Below are 22,528 nucleotides of genomic sequence, written 5' to 3'. Positions count from 1 at the left end.
GTTCTCCCGGGGAAGTTGTCCCTGGATCACGGGACCGTGGCCGGGCGGGCTGCACAGGCTCCCGGGAGGGGCGGTGTGGATAGTGACCTGTGCTTGCACACAGGCTTCTTGGTGGCGGCAGCAGCAGCCTTAGCGTCTCATGCCCGTCTCTGGGGTCCGCGCTGATACCCTTGGTTCGTGCCCGTCCTTAGAGCTCATTTAGGCGGTGCTCTGAATTCCCTCTCCTCACGCACCCTGAAACAATGGTCTCTTGCCCCTTCGGCAGCTCCAGACTTTTTCCCGGACTCCCTCCTAGCTAGCTGTGGAGGACTAGCCCCCTTCAGGCTGTGTTCACACTGCCAACCCCAGTCCTCTCCCTGGGATCCGACCTCAGAAGCCCGAGCCTCAGCTCCCAGCCCCCGCCCGCCCCGGCGGGGGAGCAGACAAGCCTCTCGGGCTGGTGAGCGCTGGTCGGCACCGATCCTCTGTGCGGGAATCTCTCCGCTTTGCCCTCCGCACCCCTGTTGCTGCGCTCTCCTCTGTGGCTCTGATGCTTCCCACCCACCCCCCACTCCCATCCCCTGTCTCCGCTACTGAAGGGCCTTCCTAGTGTGTGGAAACCTTTCCTCCTTCACAGCTCCCTCCCAGAGGTGCAGGTCCCGTCCCTATTATTTTGTCTCTGTTTTTCTTTTTTCTTTTGCCCTCCCCAGGTACGTGGGGAGTTTCTTGCCTTTTCGGAGGTCTGAGGTCTTCTGTCAGCGTTCAGTAGGTGTTCTGTAGGAGTTGCTCCACATGTAGATGTATTTCTGATGTGTTTGTGGGGAGGAAGGTGATCTCTACGTCTTACTCTTCCGCCATCTTGAAGTAAAAGGGACTTGTTTTATATTTTGAAGAAAATCTTTTACTTGAAAAATAAACTTAGTAGAAACAATACAAAACTTTAATTATAATTTTTATTTTACTGAAGAGATTTCCTAAAGTAGTGGTTTTGAAACTTGGCACAGAAGAGAGCCTGGAGGGTACAGATTCCTGGGCTTCATCCCAGCCTACTGTGTCAGAAATCCTGGAAATGGGCCCAGGTATTCACATTTCTTCCAAGTGTCCAGAATGAGAACCTCTGGAACTAGAACAGAGGTGGTACAGTGTAACAGCTGGGAGAATTGGGTTGGGTATTTGACAGACCTGGATTTGAATTCCAATTCTGCCATGAGTTAACTGTAACTGTACAACTTCGAAGAATTTATGTGTTCCCTCTAAGCCTTGACTTTTTATCTCTAAAATGAGGCTAATTATTTCAATTGTGAGGGTGGATGAAACAATGCTTCTGTGGCATGTAGCACCACACTTAGGCACAGTGTAAGCACTCAAGAATAATGTTAATTAAAAACAAAAATAAAAAGTGCTAAAATAAAAATCTAATAAATTTCATACCAGTTACTATTAGCCTTGTATGATGATAATGAAAATCAACAGAAGATTTAAATTATCCCAGGTCAATTTATATACAGTTTTCAGGTTCTCATCGCTGAAGGGAGAAAAATTCTCCATCATCTTCTACTCTCCGGGGCATACTTTCAAAGGACATCATTTTCTATCAGAAATCACTCTCCCCCCTTTTTTCGGTTTAATTAAAAGGGATTGAATTTCAAGAGTCGCCACTGCTATACTGCTCTCAAAAACAAAAACAAACAAAAATCACCTTATGTTCTTTGACGGGAAGAAAGGAAGGGGAGATTAGAAAGGTTAAATATCTGAGGACATGTACCCTCATCTCAGGTGCTCAGGTCAGGGTTGACCCCCGCGAGACTCCAGGTAGTGCCGGGAAGTACAAGAAAATTTCTGGAGGTAGCCAGGGGGCACAGTGAGCTGAATTCCAGCCAGCCTTCTAACTGGCAGGAAAAAAAAAAAAATAGTAAGAGGCAAACCCTTGTGAAATCATCATAGGGGAATCTAAATTGAGTTTTTGTATCCTGGAGCTTTTATAGATGACAAATCAATAAAGTGCATATTATCTGGTATTAACAATCTAGAAGATACATATTGTAACTATTTAAAAACAGGATGATTGAATATTTCTTTTTCTAAAAGCATTATTTATTTTGTACTCACTTTCTATTTTATAACTTTTCCCTCAGGAAGAAATAACATAATTTTCAAAATTATTTGACGTTTACTTTTAAACAGAGAAATGAGTTGTGTTATACTTCTGGCTGTTTTAAGGATGAATTGTGGTTGGCAGTTGAGTCAGGGATATTAATTTGGAGGCCATTAGGGTATTTTGGGTAGACTAGTCTTGGTATGGGTGTTTTTGTGAATTTTTCTTTACTGAAATTATATTTTATTTATGTCAAGTCAAATATATGGAGGACAGAGGTTGTCATGTATTTAAATTATTTGTTATTTATGTTAGTCATTCTTAGTTCATGAGGGCAGGGAAATGGGTGAGGTGTATTTGTGTTTTTGTTTGTTTTTTCCTACTGCTCTGCTACCAGTGGTTAAAGCAGTGCCTGGCTTCGAGTAGGCTCTCAATAAATGTGTTGAACATTGGACACAGGACATCAATAAGATATGTATACAGTGGCAAATGAAGATACCTCCACCCTTTTCTATGTGAAAAAACTCAGAAACCGAAAGAGACTGAAACACAAAGTAGCAGATACCTGAACACCTCAAATCACAAAAAACCGAAAATGATTAGGAAGGAGTGCCATGGGAAGAAAGGATCTGATTGGGGGCGGGGGAGGGGGAGTGGGTGGTGGGAGGGCACTAAAGGGAAGCCCTGTTGCAGCAGAATGCAGCAGAAGCCCCCATATCCAGTGTATACCAAGGGGCCAAAATAGCAATATTTTGTAACAAAAGATCAAGATGCACAGTTTACAAAGCTTCCTGATTTATAAACTTGATAGCATAGAACTGCAGGGAGTGGAAGGTAGGGGGAGTTGAATTAGGTAACACATGTCATTTTTGCTGGGAGTCTTCTGTATGTGAGGTAAGGTCTAGGAGAAAGATAGTGGGGCGTAAAGGCTAAGCTACCCCCGTCTCTCTCTCTGTCTCTGTCTCTCTCTCGCTCTGGCACTCGCGCTCTTTCTCTCTCTTGTCATGATAATCTCCACTCTGAACCAGAGCCGTTGCAGCTCTGGCCTCTCTCTATTATAAAGTCCTGAAAATAGTCCTGGCCTAGGAATGACTTACCTAATTCAAAGTGAACAATATTACAAAAGAACCAACATGTCTATGTAAAGATATGTTGGTTGGGGAGGAGGGGTGGGGAATGGAGCCTGAAAAGCAAAAGGCAAACAGAGAACACACATGAGAAGAGTGTTATAACGGGGAGGATGGGTACTGTGACTAAGTATATTGCTACGGATTCAAATACAGGGACACCAGTTTGATTGCACTTTGCAGATATTGCATTTTTAACAATTTTTTTTTTTAAACAATTTTTTTTTTTTAATGGGAATTATTTATTTATTTATTTATGGCTGTGTTGGGTCTTCGTTTACTGTGCGAGGGCCCTCTCCAGCTGTGGCAAGTGGGGGCCACTCTTCATCGCAGTGCGCGGGCCTCTCACCATCGCGGCCTCTCATGTTACAGAGCACAGGCTCCAGAAGCGCAGGCTCAGCAATTGTGGCTCACGGGCCTAGCTGCTCTTCGGCATGTGGGATCTTCCCAGACCAGGGCTCGAACCCGTGTCCCCTGCATTGGCAGGCAGATTCTCAACCACTGTGCCACCAGGGAAGCCCCTGATATTGCATTTTTTACACATTGAAGTTTTGTGGTAACCCTGCATCGAACAAGTCTATTGTTGCCATTTTTTTCCGATAGCATTTGCTTACTTCGTGTTTCTGTGAACATTTTGGTAATTCTTACAATATTTCAAACTTTTTCATTATTATATTTGTTATGGTGATCTGTGATCAGTGACCTTTGACGTTACTATTGCTTTGGGGCACCACAAACCCACCTGTATAAGAAGGCAAACTTAATCAATTAATGTTTTGTGTGTTCTGACTGATCCACTGACCGGCCATTCTCCATCTCTCTCCCTCTCCTCAGGCCTCTCTATTCCCTGAGACACAACTATATTGAAATTAGGCCAGTTAATAACCCTACAATAGCCTCTGAGGGCTCAAGTGAAGACTGATATGCCTCTCACCTTAAATCAAAAGCTAGAAATGATTAGCCTCAGGGAGGAAAGCACGTTGACAGCTGAGATAGGTCAAATCTAGACATATTGTGCCAAACGGTCAAGTGTGAATGCAAAGGAAAAGTTCTTGAAGGAAATTAAAAGTGCTACTCCAGTGACACAAAAGATAAGACAGTGAAACAGCCTTATTGCTGATTTGTAGAAAGTTTTAGTGGTCTGGATAGGAGATCAAACCAGCCACAACATTCCCTTAAGCTAAAACCTAATCCAGAGAAAGACCCTAACTCTCTTTAATTCCATGAAGGTTGAGAGAGGTGAGGAAGCTGCAGAAGAAAAATTTGAAGCTATCCGAGGTTGGTTCATGAGGTTGAAGGAAAGAAAACTGTCTCCGTGACTTAAGAGTACAAGGTGAAGCAGCACGTGTTGATACAGAAGCTGTAGCAAGTTATCCAGAAAATCTGGCAAAGATAATTAATTAAGATGTCTTCACTAAACAACAGATTTTCAACGAAGACAAAACAGCCTTATCTTGGAAGAAGATGCCTTCTAGGGCTTTCACAGTTAGAGAGGAGAAGTCAGTGCTTGGCTTCAAAGCTTCAAAGCACTGGCTGATTCTCCTGTTAGGGGCTAATGCAGCTGCAGACTTTAAGTTGAAGTCAGTTCTCATTTACCATTTTGAAAGTCCTAGGACCCTTAAGAATTATGCTAAGTAAACTCTGCCTGTGCTCTATAAATGGAACAACAAAGCATAGATGACAGGAAATCTGTTGACAACAGGTTTTACTGAATATTTTAAGCCCAGTGTTGTGACCTACTGCGCAGAAAGAAAGATTCCTTTCAAAATATTGCTGCTTATTAACAATGCACCTGGCCACCCTAGAGCTCTGATGGAGATGTACAACAAGATTCACGTTGTTTTCATTCCTCCTAAGGTGATGTCTATTCTGTAGCCTGTGGATCAAGGAGTAATTTTGACTTTCAAGACTTATTATTTAAGAAATACTTTTTGTAAGGCTCTAACTGCCGTAGATAGTGATTCCTCTGATGAATATGGACGAAGTCAATTGAAAACTTCCTGGAAAAGATTCGCCATTCTATTAAGAGTATTTGTGATTCATGGGAAGAGTATTAAGAGTATTTGTGATTCATTAAGAGTATTTGTGATTCATAGGAAGAGGTCAAAATATCAGCGAAGGAGTTGATTCGAACCCATGGATGACTTTGAAGTGTTCAAGACTTCAGTGGAGGAAGAAACTACAGATGTGGTGGAAATAGCAAGAGAACTATAATTAGAGGTGGAAGCTGCAGATGTGACTGAATTGCTGCAATCTCATGAGAAGTTGCTTCTTATGAATGAGCAAAGAGAGTGGTTTTTTGCGATGGAATCTACTCCTAGTGAAGATGCTGTGAAGACTGTTGAAATGACAATAAAGGATTTAGAATATTACATCGACTTAGTGATAAAGCAATGACAGGGTTTAAAAGGATTGATTTTGAAAAAAGTTCTACTGTGGGTAAAATGCTATCAAATAGCACTGCATGCTACAGAGAGATCATTCATGAAAGGAAGCGGTAATTGATGTGGCATACTTAATCGTTGTCTTATTTTAAGACATAGCCACGGCCACCCCAGGCTTCAGCATCCACCACCCTGATCAGTCAGCAGCCATCCACATGGAGGCAAGACCCTCCACCCAGCAAAAAGATGACAACTTGCTGGAGGCTCAGAGGATGGTTCGCAATAAAGTGTTTTTTAATTAAGGTACATACATTGTTTTTTTAGACATAATGCTGTTGCACACTTAATAGATTACAGTATAGTGTAAGCATAACCTTTATATGCACCGGAGAACCAAAAAAATTTGTGTGGCTAGCTTTATTGAGATATTTGCTTTATTGCTTTGGTCTAGAACCGAACCTGTGATATCTCCGAAGTGTGAAAAGCCCTTTAAAAAATTTGATACAGGGATATGATTTCAGGTAAGAAATTATAATCACGTTCCAACAGAGACAGATGATAACCGAGTTGGCAGAGCTTAGGAAGGAACACAACCAAGCCAACAAAACGCCTTAGGGACAGTTTAAAACACAGTGAAGATTATGGAAGCCAAGACAGTGAACACACAGACTGGAAACTGATAATATATTAAATAGGGTTATAGGAAAAAAGGATAGATACTGAAAACAAAGCAGTGCCAATATATCAATACATTTCGTATCCTTGAATAAAAAAACCCTCCTACTAAGGTTGGAACTGAAAACATCTTCTAGAATATCATTCAAGAATCCATTTTTGAAACAAAAGAAGAATTGAAACCATATCATGCCTCAACAAAAATCAGTAAGGTATAGTTAAAACTGAAACACAACGTAGTAAAGTTATGAATTTTAAAGATAAGAATATAATTCTTTGGGCATTCCAGCAAAAAGGTCAAATAACTTATAAGGTAGAGATATCAGGCTGGCCTTAAGGATCACAATATATACCATTAGAAAGCAGTAGAGTGATAAATTCACAACCCTCCAGGAAATAAAGTGTGAGCAAAATGTTACACCTAGACAGATTGTTGAACTAGAAAGGCAACAGCAGGTACTTTTGATCATGCAAGCATTACAAGAATATATTTCCTATATATGTACCTTGAAGAAACTTTTAAAAGATAAACCTCAGTTGAACACTAGTTGAATAGAGACACTGTAACAGGGGGAGAGAAGTGAGCCTAAGATTCATTTAACTTGAAAACTAAGGAAGAAACAACTCTTGGAATCACATTTTCAGTCTATAATGTGAATAAATGACAACAAAGAAAAAATATAACTAATGAAAGTTGAGAGGGAAATTAGATATTTGTGTAAGAATATCAGTTATTTCATCTTTTATAATCAGAAGTCTAAAAGTCTCATTTATATCTGATAACTCAAACAATTGGGATTGAGTATAGTTTAAGGTGTAAAGTAAGCATTAGAAGAAATAATACTTACAGCAGTATATACTAAGCTGGTGTTGGAGAAAAGGAATTGGAGATTTATTAAACCATAGTTGTCCCTAGTGTCTACAAAATAGAAGATTAAACATAAATTATGTTGTAGGTATAAAATAAAACACTAATATGTCCCAAAACAGGATAGAAAGTTTCCAAAGCATAGTGAGCTACCCAAGCCACACACAATGAAGCAAAGAATTATACAGAACTTAGAAAAAATAAAGCAGTAAAAGAGGAAACATAACATGTGATGCTGGAATGAATATAAATCCTATATTTTTAATATAAATGGCATACACTTACTGAAAGAAAAGAGTCTCAGTCTCTATTACAAAGCAAAAGCCAAATAGTGCTGTATATATGTGATAAATCTAAATCAGAAAGATTAAAAGTAAAAGGATTGTAACACCATAGTGAGCTTACACATATGAAAAATAAGGTTTGTGCTCTTAATATAGGCAAAGATAAATCAGGGCAAAAAGGCTTGATTGTGATAGAGAAGGTGTTGTGAGTTGAATTGTGCCCAGATACATTCACGTCCTAACTCTCTCCATGTGAATGTGTGACCTTATTTGGAAATCAGGTCTTGCAGATGTAATCAAATTAAGATGAGGTCGTACTGGATTAGGGTGGGCTCTGATGCAGTCACCGGTGTTCTTATATGAGAGATTCTTGGACAAAGACACACATGGAGCGAGATGGATGTGTGAAGATGGAGGAAGAGATTGACATTATCCCACCACAAGCCAAGCAACACCAGAGATTGCTGGCACCTGCCAGAAGTTAGGAAGAAGCAGGGAAGGATCCTCCCCTAGAGTCTTCAGAGAGAACATGGCCTTGTGGACACCTTAATTTTGGACTTCTAGCCTCCCATACTGAAAGACAGTAAATTAATTTTGTTCTAAATGACCGAGTTTACGATACTTTGTTGCAGCAGCCCTAAGAAGCTAATAATGCACAAGGGAAACAAAATTTCAGTTAATGTGGTTCATAAAAAATACAGTAAACAATGAAAAACTAGACAAAACACTTTGGTTATAGGAGGGAGTAATTTATCTATCTCAGGCCATGAAAGATCAGGTGTACAAAAGGTAAGTGACTAAGTGGCAAATTGGTGAAGTCGATATAATTTAAATGGAACAGTATCTAGACCCTGTGCCAATTAAATATTTATTAAAAGAAGAAATTCTAAATATAGACCTATTATAGACAACTATGTCTAACCCCAATGCAGTTAAACTAGAAATGAAGATCAAAATTCAAAATAATGGCTGACCACCTGGTAAAATAAATGAGAGAGAGCAAGAGGGAGAGAAAAAATAGGTAACATAGGTAGATGGGTATTGATAGACGGAGAGAGAGAGAGATCAGGAGAGCATGTTTCTTAATTTAGATCAGCAAAGAAATCAAAATAAAGAAGTCAGGATATATAAAAAATAATGACAAAGAAAACACTATATAAGGGAACGTATGAGATACAACTAAAAGAGTGCTCAGAAAAAGTATATGTAACCTCAAATGTTTATATTGTAAACAGGTGGAATGAAAGTCAATGCTTTGGACACTTAAATCAAAAAATAGAAAATTAATATATGCATATGCAAGTATGTATTCCCCCAACGCCTATATTTGGCCTATTGGAAAAATATTATAACTCTCCACTGAAGCTAGGAAGAAGACAAGAATGTCCTCTGTCAAAAATATAAATGTGGCATTAAAAATTGGGAAGAACCAGATAATGTTATCATTATTTGCAAAAGATCTGACATAATGGAACGATGCAAGAGAGTCAGCTGGGACTCAGAATGCTGCCTGGGAGCAAAATTAATATACAAAAGTCAACAGCCTCGTTAGATACAAACAACTCTATTTTAAAGTGGCAGAAAATACTTCATTTATAATAGAATTGTTTTCTAAACTGCAGTTATTAAATCACAGTTTTCTGCAGGCTTACCTATTTATATTTGAAACAGAACTTTTGAATTTGCCCATTTACATAGGTCAGCTAATAAATCCTCCAGATATTTAATTTGTACACCAGATATATCTAACCCAGAGGCTCCGGTCTATCTTGATTTAATTTGTTACTGTATTTCTTTATTTTAGAATAGCCTCACTATTTACTGCAAAGACTGTAGTTTTCATTAAAATCCCATCATGGACCTTGTTATTCCCTCAGTAGATATTTGCTTGAGCTCTGGATGTATGCAATACGGGTCATATTTGTATAGAAAATAGTGGAAGAGAGAACTACATGTAAATGTCATGTCCTGAAGTGCCTTATAATCCTCTGATATTTTTCTGTAATGTAAAATATTTATTTACATTTATGTTCAACTTACGTTTATTGAGGGACAGACATTGGGATATAAAAATAAATCAGCCGTGGTCACTGATAATCTCAAAGGGTAGAGAGACACATTAATGATTAATGATAATACAATGTGGCAAATGAATTTATAGAAAGACTTACATGAGCAAAGAGGCGGAACATACACTCCCATCTGGAGAGTAGAAAAGGGGGAACCTTGCTGGAGATGGTGACTGAGTCTGAAGAGCTGGATTGGACTTAACTACGGTAAAGACAGAATATTGCAGAGTGGTAGAGCACTAGTATTGAAGCCCAGAATCTAAAACTTACTAGCTGCATGACCACAGGCAAGTTACTTAACCTCAGTGTTTAAAATAGTGGGGTTTTTTTTCAGTTTGGACAGACTTCTTTTTTTTTTTTTTTTTTTCATTTTTACTGGAGTATAGTTGCTTTACAATATTGTGTTAGTTTCTACTGTACAGCAAAGTGAATCAGCTATATGTATACAATAAATATGTGATTTTAATGTTGTGTTTAAAATAGTTCATGCCTGTCAGTGTTGATTGAGTATTAAATGAAATGTTTAGAACAGTACCTGGAGTGTAGTAAGTATAGTATCGGTATAAACTATTCTTATTTTTATTACTAATTGGGGTCGAAGGGGAGGGAAAGAGCCTCACAGACAAGGGAGTAATATGAACAAGGACACAGAGGCAGGAAAACCAGCCCTGTTGCAGGATAAAGTTCAAGGGAGGAATGGCAAGAGATGATGCTGGAGAGGTAGGCAGAGACCAGTTCACCGTGGCCTTGAATGTCATCTCTAGGCAGTTGGAAATCATGCTGATGTGGAGGTCCTCTCTGCAGGAGAATAACACAGTCAGACTTGGCATTCAGAGCTATCACTGTGGGAGTTTGTAGTGGCTAAAACTGGAGTGAAGTAGTTTAGGCAAGAAATGATGAAGGTCTGACTAAAGGAATGTTACTAGAAAATAGAGAGGATACAAGAAATGGAAGACATATTTAATGGGTAATATTATCAAGTCTCAGCGGATAGCTTATTATCTATTGTGGAGAGACGGGGGAAGCCTGGGCCCCATGGATTTCAGCCTGAGAGGAGGTTTTTGTGGTTATCAGCAGCAGACAACGTCTGTGGTCAGGGAAGATGAGGATGAGGGAGAAGACCCAAATAGCATTATTCACAATCTCCTTCCTCATTTTTTTGAAATGCAGAACCTTTCTTTAAACAGCTAAGCCTTTGAACTTGCTAAAATGTCAGCTCAGTTGAGCGTTACGTAGAATAAGAAAGTAAAAGAGTCTCCCCTGACAAATTATGCCTTCTCTCTGTCGATGTAAATGCCCCCATAAATAACCCTTAAATTTCTCCTCTATTTCTGAGGAACTGGTTGGGAGCTGAAGCAGGCTATAATAATTTAATCTCTACATAAATTCATAAAATGGAAGTGACAGGACAAAGTTATACCCTCCTGTATTCTGAATGTTCACATCTCATTTCTGGATAGCATTGAATCTTTATCCTGTAAAAGAACATCACATTCTTAAAAATTTGGTAATTTTCATCTTATTTGATTTGATGTGGCATTCTGAAGAAATTCAGGACGTTTTCCATCTCTGCTTTTAGTCATTTGAATTCTATATAGATGCTTTCAGGGTCTTAGTTGCTGAATCTGCATTGTTGACATGAAATCACGAGCCTTTTGATTTAATGTAAGAGCTTCATTATTCTCAGCTGTGTCGTTTGGTGCCTGTATCTCTGCTGCCTGAAAATGCCATCAGGATTCATCAAAATAAAACTCTCTTAAAATTTACTTTCTGTCTATAAACAATAGGAAAAGTAGCTGGAAGGGTACAAAGAAGTCTAAAGAGGATGCACAATATAAGTGGGGAAACTGAACAAGAATAAAATATGTACATATCTTTTGTCTCGTGCCAACATTTTGAAAATTTCTGATAAATTCAGAGAACAGAGCCCCATTTCCTTTCCATAGAAGAAGAGTTCAGATTAAAGACATTAGCGTAGTTTTTCCTTTTAGTTTGTGTTTATATTGTATTCACAAAGTTAAAATACATGCTTATTCCTACAACATTTTTATCTTTATTTGTTATGTACTATTTACAGATAGATCAAATTTAATATAACAGAGAAAGTAGACCAAGCGTCATATACAACTGTACCTGAGAAATCAGGCCGTGAAACAGAAGGGGGTTACCTAAGACTTATATTTTCCAAAATGGCATACATACCATTGGTGATAGAGTAACAGGATTGGGAGTATGATACTAGAATGGAATTAAATTACATGGAAACATACAATAAGGAAAATGTTCGTTTCAGTTTTCTTTCGGCGCTTCTGATTACTTCAAGGCACTGGTGTGTTGAAGCTGCCTTGTAGACATCACAAAAGCTGATTGCTTGCATCTCCTCCCATTTATGTTCAGTAATGTCCGTCACCTTGGGAACTTGAAATTGGCTATGGTAGGAGTATTTACACCACAGAAATCATAAAATGCTACAGTGGCCACCCTCCTGTCTCAGGCAGTTGCTATGCATTGACCAGCAGGTCGCTGGTGAAAGGGGATGGAGGGCGAACCTCTCTTTAATGACCAGGGCCTGAGCCTTCTGTGGGCAGGTAGACGCCGAACACCATTTTCCTTTCATTGCCTTTAGTTTTAGAATTGTCTTTCATTTATGCCAGGTGATACAGGTTTTCCTTTATAGAAATCAAGTGTATGAAAATATGAAGTGTTTTTCTTTAAATATATCAATACTTAAGTCAATTCAATAAGGAATGAGCCTGGTTTAAAAAAGAATTGGTAATAAAGATGATATGTAAATAGACCAAAATCAGGAAAGTCTTACTGGTCAATCACAATTTGTGAGCACCCTGCCCTGTACAGTTTCCCAGTATTTGTCACTGTATAGTCAGCGGACCTGAGTTCTCAGCCACAATTTTACCCTGTTAAACTTGCCTGAAGGAGTTGAGGCCAGCATATCAGAGAAATGTGTTTGTTTCCCGTCCGTCTGTATCTTTCTTTTTCGCCCCCGTGTAAGTTTCTGTGACACCTGAAGGGGGGGTTTCTCTTTTGCCAAGACTGCCCTCCCTTGAGTGGTTCTGTCTCAGTGTTTGCAGGGGTTCTGTGGTTGCCTACCTTAAACGTATATCTCCTTTCCTCCTGGCTCCCCTTGTTACACCCTGGGCATCTTCCCAGGGCTGCTTTTGTGAGAGCTGGAGTAGGATTGCTGGCTGGGGAACGGAGCCTCATAAGAAACTTTGTAGCTTCAGAGGCTTTGCTTGTGATTTTCTCTATTTGTTTGTGTGAAAAGGCAAGCAGATAGCATGCAGGTTGGAGACTAGACTCTGGCAAATATATTATCACTGTAATATTTACTTTGATCATCTCCTTTTGACCGTTTTATTGATATCTAAGATATATAAACAGCACCAACTCTTTCCCATAACTCAAACCAACAGCTGATTTATATTGCACCCTGTAGTCTTCTACTGACGTGGGTATCAGTAGACTGAAAAAAGTGTGCTATTTAATCCCTTTTCTGACTGTCATTCTCTTCAAAGACAGTATTTTGGGGAAGATAAAAAGGTGAAAATGTAAGAGGATGTGGAAAATAGTTTTAAAATGTGTCGGTGTTCAATATTTAGAAGTCAGGAGTTAGTTCTCTCTCCCTTCCAAAGACTTCTTTCCTTTGGTCTTCAGTCTCGTAAATAAGCCCAGAATGAAGACAAAATAATTTTAGAAGAGTTGAAATAGAGGATAAGATTAAACCGTTGTTCCTATAGCTGCCTCTTTCCCAAGCTCAGTTTTCACTCCCTTGGGACAACTTTTCTGACCAGCCTAACATTTTCAGGCAGCTTAGATGACCATTCCCTGGGCTCCCATAGCATTTTATGTCTAAATCTGTTGTATTGCATTGAATTAGACTATAAATTTTTTGAGTATGCCGCAATACCCACTTCAGCTCCTGATACAAGGTGAAGCTCAGGTAGTGTTGGTAAAAGGACTTTGTATGAACAATTTTCCCCAATGTAAGACACCTGCTATCTTTTTGTCATAGAGAAAGTGATGTCTACTTTCCAGCTTGATTGCCCAACATCCATTCTTTAATTAAATGAATTAAATGATATAATTTTAAGCTGCCTATGATCCACAAAGTGTGGGGATCACACTTTGAGAATTACTGTCAGTCCCTCCTCAGCACCTCTGCCTCAGCTTGTTCTGGTTAGGTGCGTGTTAGGCAGGACCATACTGTCTTCCTTGTTTCCCCCACCCCCAGATCTGTGCCCTGCACATAGTAAGCCTTCATGGAGTTGAACAAATAAATCGAAGAATCTGCAGATGCTTTGCAAAAGTTAAGAGGATTAAAGTGTCATTTGTAAAGTAGTGGCATATGAAAGATTTTGGGGTCAGGTGGAGACAGTTCTGTTTCCAGAAGTGTTTTGACAAGAGCACTAAATGAAATGCCTCCAGTGAATTTGAATTCATTGTGAGTCAGACAAAGGGTTGCTGTAAATTATTCTGTTGTCATGGAATATCAAGGAAGTTGATGGATAAAGGGACATACTAATGAGACTCTAAGTGACAGTATGAAATGAAATCAACGGTCTCTAAGAGACTTCTTTTGAACGACCTTGGGAAAGCATCTATTCTCATCATTGCCGATTATCAGGATTATTAAGCTTTGTAGGAGGTGCATTAACTCAAAAGGATCTTGTTCTTCTGGACCATATCTTCCCAGATAGTGGGAAGAAAAGTGGTGAGAGATCATTTTGGGAGTGTAAAAAGTGAGAAGAGTTATTATTCATGATAGGTTTTACTGCTATGCCCTCTATAGCCACATTTATGTTTTCTAAGCACCTTCATACCTAATAATTTTTGCAATCCCCATATAACCCCTGCAAGGTGAGAAAGACTATGATTTTTAGGTGAAAAAGAGAACCTGAGATGTGGACTCTTTAAGGGTAAAAGTAAACTTTTAAATGAAGCACAGCTATTTAGAAATAGGGGTAAGGTGAGAAAATAAGTATCTTGATTCATAAAAAGGGGTCCTTCTAGAAAGACCACACCAATGATTTAATTGAAAAATGAAGATGCAATCAGTGTTCATGGTGTGGTCTATATTGAGGTTTTTTCTTTATTTATCGTTGGTCTTCTTTGACTGGAATGTAAACTCCTCAAGGGTAGAGACATCCTTTGGCTTATCTTGACAATGGCTTAGCACAATCCTTAAACAAAACAGGCACTTACTGCATGCTTGGTAACTGAACGGATTCATTCTCCTTTAACTGAGTTCCTGCCATGGGCCAGGCACCAATAATATTAAACACAGTTGTTGCCTCAAGGAAACTAATCCTTGATGCCTTGAGATCATCTTACAAGCGGGGCCAATTTCTATTTTCCCTTGCTACACATGAGTCTTTTATTGGCCCTGGGTTAATAATCTTGCAGCAGCTAAGAGATGCCGATGGCTAATAAGATCCGTTAATTTAATAAGAAGCAATAGAACATAATGATTAAGAAAATGGACAGTGGAGCCAGATTGCCTTGTTCGTTTTTTGGTTCTGCCGTTCGCTGCCTTTATGGCTTTGAGCAAGTTACTTAACTTCTCTGAGCCTCAGCTTCCTCATCTGAGATGGGGATAATAATATCTATTTTTGTTCTAAGGACTTAGTAAATTAATATGTGTAAAGTGCTTAAAATAGTGTCTCATGTGTACTCAGTACGGTATAAGTGTAAGTAATAATTATTGTATATAGCCACAAGTGAGAGTTCCACACAAAATCAGATTCCGTATAACTTATGTTACTGAAATTCAGGGGATAATCCAAAAAAGCAATCATTGCCATTGAGAAACATAAGGGATGCAGGGTGAGAATGTCTTACATGTATGAATGCTAAGCTAGTATATTTTGCCTTTACTTTACCGTCAAACTCATTGGATTGTCCATGGAGAAGACATTTCAATTTCAAGGTAGCCAGAATGAACTTAGGGAAATGAATAGCTTTTATAAGATATCATGTAATAAAGCGTAAAACCACCTTTGATAAGTGTGTGCTGAAGAGTTTGATGTATGGTTCCACACATGGTAAGCATGCCTTCATTTAAAGGGACTCAGAGTGTTTCCCCACAACTCCAACAGCCAAGGGAGGAATAAATAAAGAGAAGCAGCTGCATCTGAAATGGGGGTTATGGGTATATCATAAGTATTGCCTTAGCAGCAGTAGCTTTTGGCTCAAAGGATTACACTAGAATCACTCAGAATCACAACTGAACAGAGATGAAATCTAGTTAAAAACTCAACATCTGAGCAGAAAGTAATTGAAATTTTTTAAAAAATGCACAGCAAGAAGATTGGTCAGTATAAACCCTAATAACTCCGTACAAGCAAGAAATGATTCCATTTGAACAACCCCATTTAAAAAAATAGTGAAAATCTTTTTATATTACTTTATTTTGTTGGTGCATCACTTCTGTCTTGTGAAAATGTTTGACATCTCTAACTAAAATTAAGGATACTAGAAAAGGTGGTAATAGCAATAATAATTTAGGTTATACAATGCAGTAACATGGCGTTTGAAATGTGTATCTTCACGTTAACCAGAAAACAAGTTTTCTAACCTTAATTTTGCACATAAAGTATCTGTATTTGGTTAAATGTTCCTCAAAACCCTTTCCAGATTGTTAAAGAAGTCATCATGCTCTAACTTGAGCTGTTTAATCTTGTTTATTTTCTCTTTATATAGCAGCCACTAGCTGTTCCCGCTTTCTCATTTCCAGACGTTTCACAGTTATTGCCAAAAAGCATACCCATTTGATTGTTCTGTTGTAACTTTGCTACTTTTTTTATTATACTGCTTGATCTCATTGCTGCTCATGTGGAATTCAGACTGTTAATCTGCATCTTTTAGGTGGTCTGTTAACCTGCAGATGACATTTTTCTCTCAGCTCCATCTAGACTTCACCATTTAGCCACGCGGGCTCCCAAACGTCATCTGCTCTTGCTCCCTGAAAATTCCATACTTGTCAATCTGCACTAATTTAATCTAAAAGTATCCTAATTAGTGGCTCTTTTATATTTCCTTGTTTATTTTTCAAGGCAAAATCTCAGATTCTAATTTCTTGGCATGGAAAAATATCAAAGACCTAGTATTAACTAAAAAGAAAGTCCATAAAGTATTAAGGCATTATGGAGAGTATTATCCCATTCTTATTCAAATAAAAACGATATAATTTGTGCACAGAAAAACACAAAAGGACTAGATCAACCAATTCACTGATTATATCTTTGGATGGGATTTTAGGGCATTTTAAATTCTTCTATATTTTATTTTTATACATTTTCTTTGTCAGTGTGTACTAGTTTTATTATCAGAAGAAAACAATAAAGACTTGTTTTTCTATTGACAGAAAAAGAAATATATCTATTTTACTGAAAGAAAGAAAATAACTGTGAGGCATATTCTGTGAGCTTAATGTTGATAAACATTTAGTACCAATTATGTACAAGACAGAAGAGTTAACAGAATAGAGAGAAATGAAAGATGGGACTCAAACCCTGAAGGTGCTTGGCATTAACCTAGACAATGCAGTGAATTGTTAAAAAGTCATAAAACCCTAGTTATTTGTTTATTAAAAAAATATTGGAGCACTTTCTAGTCAGTGCCGGGAACTCTTCTTGGCATGCAGATGTCCTCTGAACTGTCAAATCCTTGTATTTTTGCAGCTAAAATTCTAGTGGAGGAGGCAGAGTACCAACAAATGAACATACTACCTGGCAATAATAAGTGTTATGAAGAAATACAATGCAGAGTAAGAGGGGAGAAGGTGATAGGACAGTGACATTTTGGCTAGCGCCTTAAGGAGAGCCTTCTCTTTTAGAAGAGACACAATGTGAGGTGGCTCTATCAGAGAAGAGCAGAGGAAGGCACTAGAGCAAAGACCCTGAGGCAGAACATGTGAGCAGCATTGAGGAACCCCAAGACCCAGTGTACCTACTGGATGCAAATCAGGAGGCAGTGCAAGGGGGCATGAAATCAGACAGACGGAGTGAGGTGGGGGAGACAGACCTACAGAGCCCTGCAGGCCAAGGCAAGAATTTCATAGTTCATAACAGTGGTTACAAGGAGCTATGGAAAAGTTGAGGGAAACAGGGTGAAATAATTTTATTTACGTTGTGAAAAAATCGTCCGGCTCTTCCCTGGAGGATCGTGTTGGAGGTCGAGGAGGAAGGCAGATGACCTGTTTGTTGAGAGATGACGGTTTAGGCCAGTGGTTGGCAAACAATTGCCCACAACCAAATCTAGCCCGCTGACTTCTTCTTGTTTAGTCTGAGAGCTAAAATTGATTTTCACATTTTTAAATGGTTATATAGGTACCTACATAGTTTCTTTGGTTTTGCCTGTTGACCTGCAAAATTGAACATATTTATTACTATCTAGCCCTTTAAGAAAAAGTTTGCCAGCTTCTGGCTTAGGCAACAATATCAGGCCTTAGACCCAAGCAGTTTAGTTATTTATTATTTCTCCATGCAAATTTTCACTCTGGAGAGGAGAGGGAGAGAAATGATGATGGGCAGATGGAATGAGGGACCGAACATGGAGAACAGAGAAGTAGTTGGATTTAGACTCTATTTTAAAGGCCAAGCGACAAGATTCACTTATGAATAGGGTGTGGCCTGTGAGAGGAGCCAAAGATGAGTCTGTGAATTAAGTTTTGGCTTGAGCAACTGGCTGTATGATGGGGCCCATTTATGAACTGGTAATGAGTGGGAAGGAAGTGTTTGGGCCAGGGTGGGGGAATTGAGAGTGTGCTGTTTTGGATATGTTAGTTTTGGGATTCCTACTAGCTGTCCTTATAGAGATGTCTAATGAATGCCAAGAAGGTGATTCAAATAGTACGTGCTATGGAATTTCAGAAGAGGGCTGGGACATTGGGGCTGCCGCATAGTGTCATTGGCAGATGAGTAGGACTAGTAATTGTAATTAAAATAGTAATAATAATTAAAAAAAAATAATAAGGCCTTAATCTAGCTGAAAAATTGTGTAAAGTACATGGCATCCATGAGCATGCACCTGGCAGACCTCCAGTTACAAGGAGCATAACTTACCAAGGACCCCGGCTCCTGAGCTTTTATATCCATTGTAGTGGTTGCACCGACTGCTACAATGGGTGACTCTCAGTGAAGGACTGAGCATGGCAGGGATTCGAAGGCAGGCGGAACCCCTATAAGGGCTGAGTATGGCTCCAGGACACCCCCCGGTCTTGCTGAGACTTCTTAGAGTATATTGCAGTTAGGGGCATTTCCACCCAGCCATGCTTCCAGAGTCAGACTTGCATGATGTTCCAGTGACTCCACTTTCCCAGGTCCTGGCCCTTTATCTCTCACACAGGCATTTCCCCCAATTCAGTCCTTGCAAGTTCAATCCCATCTGATTTCCGCTTCAGATACCCAAACTAAACTCAGTAGCTAACACATATTATCTGTTTAAATCCTGTTTTAAGACCATCCAAACAACTCTCTAAAATAGGTTCTTCATTATTCTCATATTAGAGACCAGGAAAATAAGGACTGAAGAGGTGAAATGATTTGTATAGGTTTCAGCCTTAATTTTCACAAGTTATTATTGAATGTCTGCTGTTGTCAGAAACAGGGGGTAGAACTGACTTTCTAACTCTAAAGCATATGGTTAACCAGTATGTTACTGTAGTAGTTCTCAGGGGCATTTTTCCCATGGGATATTTAATACCATCTGGAGACATTGCTGATTGTCACAAGGGGGTGGGGATATTTTGGGTAGAGGCCAAGGATACTGCTAACCATCCTATAATGCATAAGATAGCCCATCAACAAAGAATTATAGAGCATCAAATAGCAATAGTATAGAGGTTGAGAAATCCTGCCTGACACCAGTAGAATCTTACAGAGATAGCAAAGGAGGCAGATCCCCAAGGTTTATGTGAGTAATAGGAGAAGCAGGACAGCGTGGGAAGAAAAGTAAAAATAAATACATAAATGCATATGTATAAATAAATTCACTCTCAGCTTCTACATAAGGAAGAAGTAGCAAAAATAATTAATTGTAATGAATTAAATCTTAAATGTCTAATGTGTGCAAAATTTCACACTCTGAATAGCCAAGCAGAATAGAAGACAGAAAAAATAATTGGTTTGGGTTAATTTTAAAACCAGTTGACTTTTGCTGAGCAAATACCATTTGAACATTGCCTGGAAAAACAAAATCAGTTTATATGTGTATTTGCATGCTTAATTATGTGCTAATCATTTTACAAGATATATACTAATATTGATCTCACTTTAAAGATGAGGAAACTGAGACTTTGTTGCAGAAAGTAGTTGAACTAGCATGGAACCTGAAGTCTGAACCTGGGGCCTTGTGCTCTAAAACTTTATTCTAGAATGGCTGTGAGAGGTGGAAATAAGTGACTTGGTTATTAAGAACATTTTTCAAATGTTAAGACAGTTGATGTTAATAATTCACAATTGTTTAACACAATTGTTTAACTTATCCAAAGCAACTATCCATTGCTTTGATTTCTCTTTATGCCGCCATTTTCTTCCACTTTATTGTACACAATTCTAGGTAGCTCTTGTACTTGAACACAGGGTTTTATTAAAAACAAACAAGGAAGCAGAAAGGCAACAAGAAACAAACAACCCCAGCAGTTTTCTTTATTTCGGCATGCATATGTGTTGTGTTGTATATATTACATATGAATAATTACATACTTTGTAGAAGTATGCACGTTATTGATTGAATTCATGCTTAAGATTTTCATGAAGCCATCATTTTCCACAGGAAATAGTTTCCTTAGAGGGTTCTAAAACTCTATTTTTAGAACAATAAACAATAGCTTTATCATTTCTTGTTAGGCCATTTATTTAGTATTTCTACTGTAAAGGGAACTTAATAGTCATCAACAGAGATATTTACCAGGACTTTCCTAGAGAACTCAGGAGCCATTTGATAAAAATCAATATGAAACAGTGAAGGAAATATTTTGGTCATCTCTTTCTGGGTGCATTTCCCCCCCCCCCCCATTACATTGCTGCTTTATTCTCTTGCTTAGGTTTTATTGGATGTCATACAATTAAATCCCCATGCACAGTTCTTGGAAAATTTTACACTGTTTAGGCCCATGCAATTTAGACAAATAGTATGTTTTCAGACTACATTTTTTATTATGCAGAAGAAAGGGAAAGAAATGAAGACTAGCAAGTTAGTTACAGAAAGGGCACAAAGTGTTCTCAAGAAAGTTCTACTATATTTATTTATTTATTTATAAATAGACTGGACTAATAATGATAAAACAAATCACAATGGCTAAAAATTATTGTGCATTTTCTATGCTAAGCATTTCATGTTCACTCTTACTGAGCCCTCACACCACACGTGCTAAGAAGTTGTTTCTAAATTCTCCATTTTACAGATGAGAAAAAGAGATACATGATTAGGCTAAGAAACTTGTTCAGTTAGTAAGTGGCAGAGCTAGATTACAAACTGGAGTGAGCTGACTACACACGGGAAGATCTTGACCAAAAGAATTGAAAAGGAGTTTGTCCTTTGTCTACTGCATCTTGTATTGAGCCTCATGCAGTGACCGCCAGTTAATAAATAACTGCGCAGAGTGGCACACACCACATTAACTACTTGGAGTTAAGAAATCAGTTAAGGATTCAGTATACTGGGCTCTAGCCTACAGGATTAGACATTTTGGAGGATAATTAAGTCTACCTCTTTGGGCTTAAGGAACTTCAGTTGTAAAACTGAATGGACTACATTCAGTATGTAATCTCTGTTGTCCTTCCAGACAGCCCAAAAATACTCCAAAGGAAATGTCGTAGGGTTCAATCATTCTTCATGCCTCTTTTAGGTGCATTCCAAATGTGTAGAACTAGAGACATTCTTTGAAACTAAAGTGTGAAATATGAAGTCTGAAGAGCTGCTCTCATAGATGGCCGTTCTCCCATGCCGTCTGTTTAGAAGCACAGGAATAAAATTAGATATCTGCTCTGTGTGGATCTCACGTAGTTGACCTGATACCGAAAGGATACATTAAATATGAGTTAGTAGGGGCAAGGCCAAAAAATAATGTATTCTAGTATAAAATATTTCTACTTCTCCACGATGATGTGTGCAAGGAGATCAGTGTCCCAGAACATGAATGAGGATGGCTACAGAAAGGTCATTTATTAAGTGAGAGAATCTTCCATGTGCTAGACACCTCGATCTGCCTCATGGTGGAGTGGTGGAGCCACACTTTGTTAAATTGAACCATGCAAATTTAAAATAGTGAGCTGCTTAAGAATATCAAAATAGCCTTACTTTATGTATAATATTTGAACAAGGAAAATTCCCCCAAATGAAAAATAGAATCATTTCATTCAAAAACTGGTGATTGAACTCCACTGGGAACTGGCTGTACCCTCCAGATGGTGGAGCTAGTTTAGCTAGTAAAAAGAAATACCCATTTCTGCCTCACAATTAGCCTTAGTTTATTTGACATCATCTGGACCACCATTCCTCTCTCTTAAGGTGAGAGTCTTGTATCTCATTCAATCATGACATGAGCCCCTGACTCTATGTCTAGGCATCTCTTATAAATATAATGTGTTAATGTTTCCATCTAACAGTTAAGGTACTAGTGTCCATCTTTAAAAGAAAGTGTATTGAATCATGTAGGTGAGTGTGAAGTTTATGCATGTAGAATTTAAATCTGACACGTGACACAGCCCAAACTGACTTTTGAGGTTTGTACAAGACCTTGCTTAAACTTGCAAATGATTATCTTAAAAGCTGAAATCTTGCACATGAAAATGGAGCTACAGTGTGAATTAGTTTTTAGGCATAATGGTGAATAAGCATGTTCAAAATTACATAAAATTGTTTAGTGAAAAAGGAATCCTGTAGCAGAATTATTATACAGTTCAATCTATCAGAAACTACTCTTTGAAGGATGTGCAGTTATCAAAGTATACGTGCTTCTATAAGAGGTACATTGGTCTTTAAATGTAGCTAATTACAAAGGAAGTAGAGATTTAATTTGCTATTTTT

General features: G+C 38.5%; 1 pseudogene; it reads left to right on the top strand.

Moving 5' to 3' along the window:
* The first annotated feature begins 4,424 nt into the window (after window positions 1-4,424).
* Window positions 4,425-22,528, top strand: part of LOC137773992 (cytochrome c oxidase subunit 3-like) — a 33,406-nt pseudogene continuing 15,302 nt past the window's right edge.

This window comes from Eschrichtius robustus, chromosome 12, assembly GCF_028021215.1.
Source record: "Eschrichtius robustus isolate mEscRob2 chromosome 12, mEscRob2.pri, whole genome shotgun sequence".
Taxonomy (NCBI): Eukaryota; Metazoa; Chordata; class Mammalia; order Artiodactyla; family Eschrichtiidae; genus Eschrichtius; species Eschrichtius robustus.
The sequence above is the reverse complement of the archived record's forward strand: the minus strand, read 5'-3'. Positions and strand labels throughout refer to the sequence as shown.